At 40.0% G+C, this 10,237-nt stretch overlaps 1 long non-coding RNA gene across 1 annotated transcript in view; it reads right to left on the bottom strand.

Annotated features, from left to right (window-relative positions):
• Positions 1–646: 646 nt before the first annotated feature.
• Positions 647–10,237, bottom strand: part of LOC115277904 — a 208,414-nt gene continuing 198,823 nt past the window's right edge. Inside the window, exon 3 of the long non-coding RNA XR_003902573.1 lies at positions 647–944. This is a non-coding gene — a long non-coding RNA (uncharacterized LOC115277904). The remainder of the gene's footprint in view (positions 945–10,237) is intronic.

Below are 10,237 nucleotides of genomic sequence, written 5' to 3'. Positions count from 1 at the left end.
TGACCAACTTCTGCCCTAAAGCAGGAGGCCTGACGGCCCTTGTAACTCTTAGCCTGGCAAGTGTAACGGCTGGCTCCATTTCAGAGCATGATTTTCTTCCCCCGGTGTTTTTAGAAACGAAGGTTGGATATTTACCACCCAACAAGCTTGCTACTATCGCATTATGGTGGGCCATTAGAGTTAATCCATTAGCAAAGGGAAAAAGATCTTCAGGGAACTGGGGAGTTTAAGTTGAAAATCTAGATAATTTGCTGCCGTTTCCTCCAAAATAATTATTTTATTCTTAGGCTGACTTTTTTTTTTTTTAAGAAAGACCCTTTGTATTCTGCCTTGCTTGAATGTGTTCCCTTAAACAAAGTGATATTCTCAGCTAACTGTCCTTGTGCATCATAACCAGGCTAGCAAGAAGCATAAGCAAAGCAGTCATAATTTTAAAGCAGAATGTTTCCTCTGTACCTTCCCAACTGATACAGTGCTTATATTTCCAGGGTGTTAATAAAAGAAAAGCAAATTATTCATTCATTTATTCTTTCATTAAAAATTGAGCACTAATTGCCAGGCTGGACCCTGGGGATACAATGGTGAATAAGACAGATTCTACACTTATGGTCCTGGGGCTTCTATTCTAGTGTGGTTAACAGGAAAAGAATGAGAGGGAGGGAGGGAAGAAAGGAAGGAAGAGGGGAGAAATATATATGTATATTTACAAATTGGGGTACAATCTGCCTAATGGAAAAAAGGAAGATGTTGAAATACAATGATCTGGCAAAAGCAGGTAAGGGGTTTAACTTGCTTTAGAGTCTTTATTAAAGACCAAAGATGTGATAAAGAGAGGGAGGTGAGTTCCAGCAGAGAGAAACACATGTCAAGGCTGTGAGGTTGCAATGGGGCTGGTGTGCTCCATAACAGCGACATAGTAGTGATTCACCCTACCAGAGGGCAGTCTGTGAAAAAAAGCATGACATAAGATGAGCAAGGCCTATCTTGCAGAGTCTTTTATCTCATGATAGATAGTCCAAACTGTAGTTTTATACATTGGAAATGTTTAACTTTTGAGCCCATTATCTGACCAGTTAACAGTCACTGAAGAAGTCTCCAAAACATAAGTGGATTTCTCTGTAGCCAGCCGACAAGGTTGGGTGGAACCAGACCACAAACCATGCTTCTGCTCCCTCTGAGACTCCCCAGGCATTTGATGAGAGCTGCTGGGTCCACACAGCTCTTCCATTTGAGATCCTGACCTAGGACACAACCTGGTACACACTTCCCTTCAGTTTGATCTGACTTCCCAACTTTGCCAGTGTGTTTGTTGGACCTTGTGTTTCCATCCCTTTAATCTGATGGGGCTTTTGTTTTGTTTTGTTTTGTTTATTTTGAGAAAGAGGGAGAGTGTGAGCAGGGAAAAGACAGAGAAGGAGAGAGAGAATCCCAAGCAGGTCAGCACAGAGCCCAATTTGGGGCTTGATCTCTGAACTGTGGATCATGACCTGAGCAGAGACTGAGTCAGACACTTAACTACTGCACCATGTTTTAACAAGGGCATTTCTTACCTGAGGCTTCCCTCTGATTATCAGCCACTTATCTCAGGGCCTCTAACTTTGATGGTTTAAGTCCTTCTGATGCCTGAAATCTGGCTGTCTCTCTCTCTGGGGTAATCAGTTGTACCATGCAGAACATATCATTTCAGGCTTTGCAACTGCCAGGGAAGGCAAGGCACCGCAGTGAAATAGAACACAGGGTGAAGGGGAGATAACGATAAAGGAAGGGGGAAACTTCAGGGGCTGAGGGTTTGGCTAACACACAGCATAGTAAAATCATAATAACTGCACTGAGTGCTTACTAAATGCCAGGCCTGTGCCATGTACTTCCTGTGCATCTACTCATTAGATCCTCTCTGAAATTCGAGAAAAATATTTTTAATCCATGTTTTATAGAAGAGGAAACTGAGGCACAGAGCAGATATATAATGTGTTCAAGTAGGAAGATGTTGGAGCTGACACTACAGCCAATGTTTTTACCTCTGGCTATAGGGAAAGAACATGGAAAGTTGGAAAATCTCAGTTCCAACAGCAGTGCTGCATGTGACAGTGGTATAATTGACCCCACACCTCTGAATAAAGGATATGAAAAATTCCACCCATCTCCACTCCCCAGCAGCCTGTGGGAATTTATTCACAGTACTTAATGAGCACCTGTGAGAGACCATGGGCTATCGCTACATGTTTGGAAGGGAAAACAAACATCACATGCAAACATCCACCATATGAGTATCTACAGAGTACAGAAGACTTTGTTAAGCACAAAGAGACAGAGAGAGAGAGAGAAAGAGAAAGAGAGAGAGAGAGAGGATAAGAGAGAGATCCCAGTGATTTATAAGACATTCAATGTGCCCCAGATGATTTGCAAAGTAGTTGGGATAACTAATGATACAAAGCAGGATAAGGGATAAAACCCATGTGAAAATCAAGAGACAGAAATTAATGTTACCTGGAACAAGCAGTAGAACAGAGCTGGGCCTGACGGAGAACTACAAATTGGTTTCAAACAGGTGGGGAGAAAAGGGAATTCTAACTTCCTACTGAAAAATTTAAAATATATATATTTGCTAATATTCAGAGAACTGTTTTAAGGAACTGAACAACCCTCCCACCCCCCCCCTCTCAAAATTTAAGTACACACATATCAACACATATAAGTGATCCAGGTTGTCTTTTCTTATTTCTCATTTGAATTACTGGGCTCTGTGCTATTGCATATAAATGTATATAATAGGGTTTAAAGGTTGAGAGTGGAAGTGGGAAATGGAGGGAGATAAAGCCACACTAGAAATTTCATCTTGTATGCTATTGCTCTGGTGGAACTAAGGGGACCGCATCCTTTAAGTAGATAATTTCGGGTTATCAGAAGCCCAAAACCCACAATGCCTCTCCCCAAGAGAACATGAAACTATGGTGTGGATGCTATGGAAGTTGTCCCTCACTTCATCAGAGGGGCATCCAAACTACCTGCAGGGTTCTTTTCAAGATATAACTTCCTGTGCTCCATCTCAGATCTGACAAGAAAAGCCTTCAGTGACATTCATTGGATTCTAGACGATTTAAATGTCTACTGCTTTGTGGGAGTCCTGCTCTATGGAACAACAGTGGAAGATGTACCATAATACCCTGAAGAGCCACAAGAGAAGAAATAAAGTTATACTCACAGGAACGTCTCTAAAAAGCAATGGTTGGTTGGCAACTAATAACGAGGGAGTGGATTTCCAAAGCCCACGGAGGAAGAAAATGACAGAGGCTACAGAAAATTATATTCCCACCATCTTTCTGTCCTCCAATATACCACACAAAGATCACTTAATTGTGTACTCCAAGCATTTAATTCTGCAGTTCACTGTGGTTTCTACTGTTTTGGTTATTTTCCAATTTTTATTTTTTTGAGAGAGAGAGAGAGCAAGCACTAGCAGGGGCGGGGCAAAGGGAGAGGGGAGATACAGAATCCTAAGCAGGCTCCATGCTCAGTGCAGAGCCTGATAATGTGGAGCTTGAAGAGGGGCTAAAGTGAGCCAGTCTCATGACCTGAGCTAAAATCAAGAGTCTGACACTGAGCCACCCAGGCACCCCTGTTTTGTTGTTTGGTTTTTTTTGAACAAAATCAATCCTAGGCTCAACCCTACAAAAGATGTTCCAGATAGTTTAAGAAAGAAACCACATTTCCAGTATTAATGAAACTTAGAAATGAGAGAGAACACTTGAAATATCTGAATATCTGAATAACAATATAGACAGTTTTGTGATAAAATGGCTATAAATAAAATTTGCTCTAGATCAAAGGTCACAAAATGGCAATCCATAGATCTCACCCACAAGTATGTTTTGTTTGGCTTGGACTTAATGGTGTTAAAAATTAAAAATGAGCCACTCTTTAAACATTGGGAGACTTTATATACTAATCAAGATTTTGAACCTCTCTTGAAAACACTGGAAACTCTAGGCTCACAGCGGGTTCTGCTATCTTGCCTGGTTATGGTGGCACTGTTGGTGGCAACTTACTAGCCAAGGCTGGAATACCCTATTGTGCACCTGTGCACCGTCCCCATTTCTCCCTTGTACTGCCTAATTCTACTTTCCTTCCTCATTCCTGTTTTTCATCTGGTTTCTGTAGATATTTGTGCCTATGTGCTTGAGAGGAAAGAGAGGGCATTATGTGTTAGAATGCTGAATTCCCAGACGAGAGGGACATGAGACGTGAAAGAGGATAAAGTATTGTGTATCAGATGTTTTGATCAATGTAAAGAAACAGACTTTAAAATCCCCATCCCCAAATAAGAAAATATATTCCTTTCACCCATCCTTATTTCCTGCTGATATCATGTCAGCAGGACTCATTAATAGTCATTAAAGAATATAACCATCTCTTTTCAGAGCCTATAACTTTCAGAATTCAGGGAAGAAGGAGAAATGTTTGGGGAAATGTGTTCTGGGCTTTGCCCTCCTCTAAGCACTTGCATAATAGTGAGGGACTGGCACTTTTAAAAGGAAATGGCATTCACCCATCCAGAGAGTAAGCAGTTACATAGAAAATGCTAATTCTGAGACCTGGTGCTCTGGAGACATTTAAACTCACAGTGGGAAAAGTGGCCATCAGGTTCAGAATCCTCTGTCTAGCCCCTGGAAGGGAAGTAGGAAACAGGAAGCTCTCACAGGTTTTGAACTCTAGGACATAACCACTCTATTTGCTTTTGACAAAGTGCAATCTAATTGTTAATCTGATGACCTCAAAGGGGACTCTTCGATGATTAAATTCAGGAGTCAAGAACCATGTACCTACTTTTTCCTTTCATTTCCAAACCATAAAACTTAATGAGGGAAATTCAAGGCCTTATGGAGGATTACAGTCCAAAAAAAAAAAAGGAAAGAAAAAAAAAAGCCTTAAAAATAAAGAGAAAAGCCCAGATGGTCTGATCTGGACTTTTTAAAGTTGGCTGCAGCCAGCGTTGTCAAGGCCCCAGCCATTATTTTTTAATCTCTCATTGACAAAGCAAAGCTTCCCTGCAGACTGGGATTTGGGACTTGTTATCTCCATTTTATTGGCCTCTTTGCCAAGAATAGCAGGGCCGATAAAACACTGACTTCAGTCATCAGGGAAGGAGGGATGGACACTGAGGCCCCGGGGAAGGTAGCAGCCGCTCACATTCCCCATGGAGGCAGGAGAGGTTGCTTACTGAGGAGCTGGCGGTGAAAAATAATGAAACCAAAGAAGGGTTGATGAGATGCAGGAGAAAGAAAGAAATGAGAGAGAAAGGGATAGGGAAGGAATGAGGTGGGAAGGGAAAGGAAGTGGAAAGAAAGAGCGAAGAAAGGAAAGAAGAAAAGAAGGTGGAGAGAAGGGGGGAGGTAGAAGGGAGAGAGGAGAGGAAAAGAAGGATTGTTTTATAAATGGGTCAAAATTCTATTTCCTTTTTTTTAAGCCTCCTTTCTTAAAAAGCAAGAGTATCAAGCAACACTTAAGATAATTATTTCTCTCACATTTCCCTGTGATATTTATGGAAGAAATTGGAGGGACCTCCTGTCAACCTTAGAATAAAGTACAAAAATCTCTGTAAGGTTTAGAAGGTCCTATAAAATTTGTCCCTACCCAGCCTCCTAAGACTAGCATAAGGCCTTTGTCATGCACATCCCATGTGAAACTCAACCTTCTGAAATCCCTTTCGTTTTTCAAATGAAAAGTGCCCATTCTTATCTCTGCTTTATTCAGAATGTTTCCTCTGCCCAGAACCCACCCCGCTTCCTGTCTGACGTGACTAACTCTGTTCAACCTTAAGGTATGGGTAGACTCTGAATGAGTGAAGAGAAAGTCGGGGCCAGGATAATCAGACCCTTTTCTGAAAAATGTCCACAGATTTAACCTCTGTCCTTGGATGTGGACAGCATGATTTGGGAGCCAGATAATTAAAGGAAAGGTCAGGAGGTGGTGATGGAAGAAGGGCTCTGGCCAGGATATTTCTGGAGCAATCTGTGAAATCCAACTCTAATAAATGCAGGGACAGAAACAGAGAAAATTAAAACTGCACACAACCTTAATTGTCTCTACTCCTGCACACCTCCAGTATCCCCTCCACTGATCAGAGATGCACCTGTGTGATAACAATTTGTATGATGCTGGAGGAAGGTAGCCATAAAAAATAATTTTCTGTGCTTGACCAGACTTTCTGTAAGACTATCCCCATTGCTCTATGGACTATTTATCAGGTGCCCTTTGCATTTTCCCAAGACAGAGAGTCTGGGATATTCTCCAGATCATATGCATCCTGTCTATCATCCTTTGGAGACTGCAAAGTGAGTTCTAACTGGACTTCTTGGATGCTGTGCTGTAAGAGGTGTCCTCCAAACCCCTAAACTCCTGGCAGTGTCTATAGAAGAAAGGAGTAAAACAGGGTCATGGGGCCTTAGGAAAAGTGGTTTCCTCTCCAACAATAGAATTCTGCACTGTAAAAATTATTTTCTTGCCTGTGAAGCCTCAATGACAAGATGTTAGAAATCCATAGTATTTGTGATTAAGTCTAAGGCTGAGGTTTATTTTTTACACTTAAAAAAAAAAACTACTGTTTTAGTAATAATATTATCTTTTGCTCCAAAATAATCTAAAAGTGAGAGATGAGTAGGTATGAAAATAAAAAATATTGGCTATGTGTTGGTAATTGTTGAAGCTGAGTGATGGAGACATGAGGTTCATTGCCCTGTTTTCATACTTTTGTATATGTTTAAAATATTTGTAACAAAAATACTAAAAATATATATCATATTACATGTAAGTGACCAAGTAGAATGACATAAATGCATTTCTGTATTTAAAATAAATAAATTGGGGGCGCCTGGGTGGCTCAGTCGTTACACCTCCAACTTCGGCTCAGGTCATGATCCCATGTTCCTGGGTTCAAGTCCCCCGTTGGGCTCTCTGCTGACAGCTCAGAACCTGGAGCCTGCTTCAGATTCTGTGTCTTCCTGTCTCTCTGCCCCTCCCCCTCTCATGCTCTGTCTCTCCCTATCTCGAAAATAAATAAAACATTTTTAAAAAATTTTAAAAATAAGATAAAATAAAATAAATTGTATCAAGTGAGAGAATTTATGTCATATTGGAATTTTGACAACTTTTTAAAATGTTAGTAACTATGAGTGCATTTGAACTTAAAAAAATAAAAACCTAGTCATTTAAGTAGGCAATAATAACTGCCACTTAATAGATGAGTGAAATAAGATCATAGGAATCAGTTATAGGTATGTAATAAAGAGCAAGGGCCAGATCATCCTTGATGGCAGAGGATCTCAATGATGAAGATGATGATAATGGGAACTAACATTTGCTAAGTGTTTATTAAAGGACAAACACTATTCTAAATATTATGTATGTGTTAAGTCACGTTAGAAAGACAAGAAGCTTATGATACAGGTACTGATTCTTAGTGAGTACAAGCGCTTCCCCTAGATCTTTCAGATATTAAGAGGCTGAACCAGGATTCAAATTCAGATGCAAGTAAGTGCTCAGTAGCCACTAAGCTATACAAATGATTATAAACCTAAACAACACTGATTGAGCACTTATGTACCATGAGCTAGGCTAAATCATTTCTACAGATTATTTCATTCAATGCAGTAATTGCAGATGAAAAGTTTACGGCTCAAAAACCTAAAAGGAGTTTGCTAAAGTGACTGAGCTTATGAGTAGCAGAACCAGCCCTCTTGGCCTCTGTGCTAGTAGGCAGTTTCTGGTATGCCCTTACATTGGTGACAAAAGTCACCATGACTGTAGGGAGAATATTACCTCCACCAAGAGTATATGCTTCTGTTTAAGAATTTCAAGCTGCTGAGGCACATTCCCAGTTACGGTAAAAGGACACTGACACCATACTATTTAATCTCTTGTGTCAGAAGGCTAAATATCAAGTAATGTTTATTCTTCTCATATATAATGCTCTCCCCACCTGTTATAAACATTTACATTTGAATTAAAAAAACAAATTCCAGAAACCAGAAAATAAATCAGACTTCTCATGGGGATCAATTGCAACTGAATTTCACCTTGAGTTGCATTTTAAGTATAAATGCAGCATATATATCAGTACTTTCTGTCCCCTAAGATGACTATAATGATAACTTAATCCAATGGCTTCAATTTTTTTTTGTCTGTTTTAGAAGTGGAACTTTTTGTTCACAGTCTTCGATTGAATCCAAAAAAGTAAAAGATAAAAATGGTATATCAGTGTGATTTTATCTTATATATGTAAAATTATAACATTTACTTAGAAGTAAATTAATAAAAACAAAGAAAAACTACTTTAATGTCACCCTCACTTCCAGGGCAGTGTCCACTACTTTTCCATCTGACCAGACCAAAGAGCACCCGAAGCCCATGATCCAATTTGCCTTTTTCCCATCCTGTGTGTACATTTTACAAAAATATATTACCAAGATCACCTCTACTGCTTCTAGGAACCAAGGACTCCATACCCTTAACCTCAGAAGAAGGGTATTTATTCCCATATACCCCATACCTCACAGTTAGGAGGGGAGAGGTGTGAGAAATTAATTCCACTGTAGGTAATTACTGATTCTCTTATAATGGGTTATCAAATCCAGCCACACAGTCCTTTTGTTCCCCTACTGTTGCTCCTACACTCTCCTGGTCATTGCCCCTCATTCATGAATCACCTTAATACATGGGCAATAGTCTTCTTCTCAACCCAGTTCCTACCACCATTCTCTAAAGCTGTAATATCCTCAGGAAAGATCCATCCAATTCCTGCTGTCAAATCCTTGACCCCTCATCTCTGGTATCTTTACTCTTTACTTCTTAACCACACACTCTCATGGTCTGTCCCTGGACTTTGTCATTAACAAAAATGGTAGCAATCTTCTAAATCACTGATTGGAACCCCATACTCTTCCAGCTGTAATATCTTGCCCAACTAGCTCACTTGCTACAGTGGTCTCAAAAACAATGAATCTGTTTTTATTTAGTTGTCTAATCTCTTGGCTTGCTTCCTATCCATCCTCTCCTCCTATCACTATCTCCTATATGTAATCTATATCTATCTCCTATATCCTATATCTATCTCCTATATCTACCTCCTAACTTTCACTGATTTCATGATTCCTTATCATGCTTACCTCCTTGCAAACATCTTCACCTCTATTACTTCTTTTTCCTCTTTCACATTTTTCTCCCAACCCCAACCCTGAAGAACCTAACGGTCTTATCTACTTTTACAGATTACATAACTTGGAAAACAAGTCACTTACAAATTCACTACAACGAACTTCAAATAGACTTCTAGCCTGACCTGACGATCTCTCTGCATTTCTCCCCAATGCTCATGCTTTCATTCTCATCAAAGACTACTTTGTACTTTTTTCCTACATCTCCTCACCACTTTCAGTGGATAATCTTATCCTTTTCTTTATTGAGCAAATCAGGAGCCACCAGTCTGGAGCTTCTACATGTGTCCAAACCCTTAGTTGACTATAAATACCCTTCTCCCCATTTATCCTTCTGTCTCAAGTGATTAAGAATCTCTCCTCTGTCAAGGCAACTCTCCATATGTGCTCTGCACCACAAATCCCCTCACCTTCTCAAGGGCATTACATTCTCATCTCTCCCTTTACTCTTCTAATCATCAAACTCCTTCTTTTCACCGAATTGCTCACATCAGCATATAAACATGATGCCTCTTACATCTTAAATTAAAAAACTAAATAAAATAAAATAAAAACAGCCTCCCATGACCTTATAGTTTTCCAACAAATATAGTACAATTCCTTTGCTTTCCTTCACAGCCAATCTGTTAACAGAATTGTCTGACATACTCCCTATACTTCCTCAGCTCCTTTTCATGGAATAACCTGCTCCTGTCTGGCTGCCCTCTCATCATTCCACTGAAATTGCTCTATATTTCAATAGCAATGAACCCAGATCCTTCCTGTGTGTCCCTTTCTCTCTTGACCTCCCAGACACCATTCCCTCCTTATTTTCTTCCCTCCTCCTTGGCTGCTCCATCTGAGTCTTTTTTTATAGGCTCATATTCCTCTCCCTGAGAAATGAATGATAGAGGTCCTTCCAAGTTTCACCCTACCTCCCTTTTTTCCTAAACTCTCTTTAACTGACATTTATATTTTGATACTTGCTCAAATTTATATTCTTGGTGTAGACTTTCCTGAGCTTCACACTCATATACCCAGCTACCTCC

The sequence above is a fragment of the Suricata suricatta genome, chromosome 14 (assembly GCF_006229205.1).
Source record: "Suricata suricatta isolate VVHF042 chromosome 14, meerkat_22Aug2017_6uvM2_HiC, whole genome shotgun sequence".
Lineage (NCBI taxonomy): Eukaryota > Metazoa > Chordata > Mammalia > Carnivora > Herpestidae > Suricata > Suricata suricatta.
Note: the sequence above shows the minus strand (reverse complement) of the source record. Positions and strands in the feature narration are given on the sequence as shown.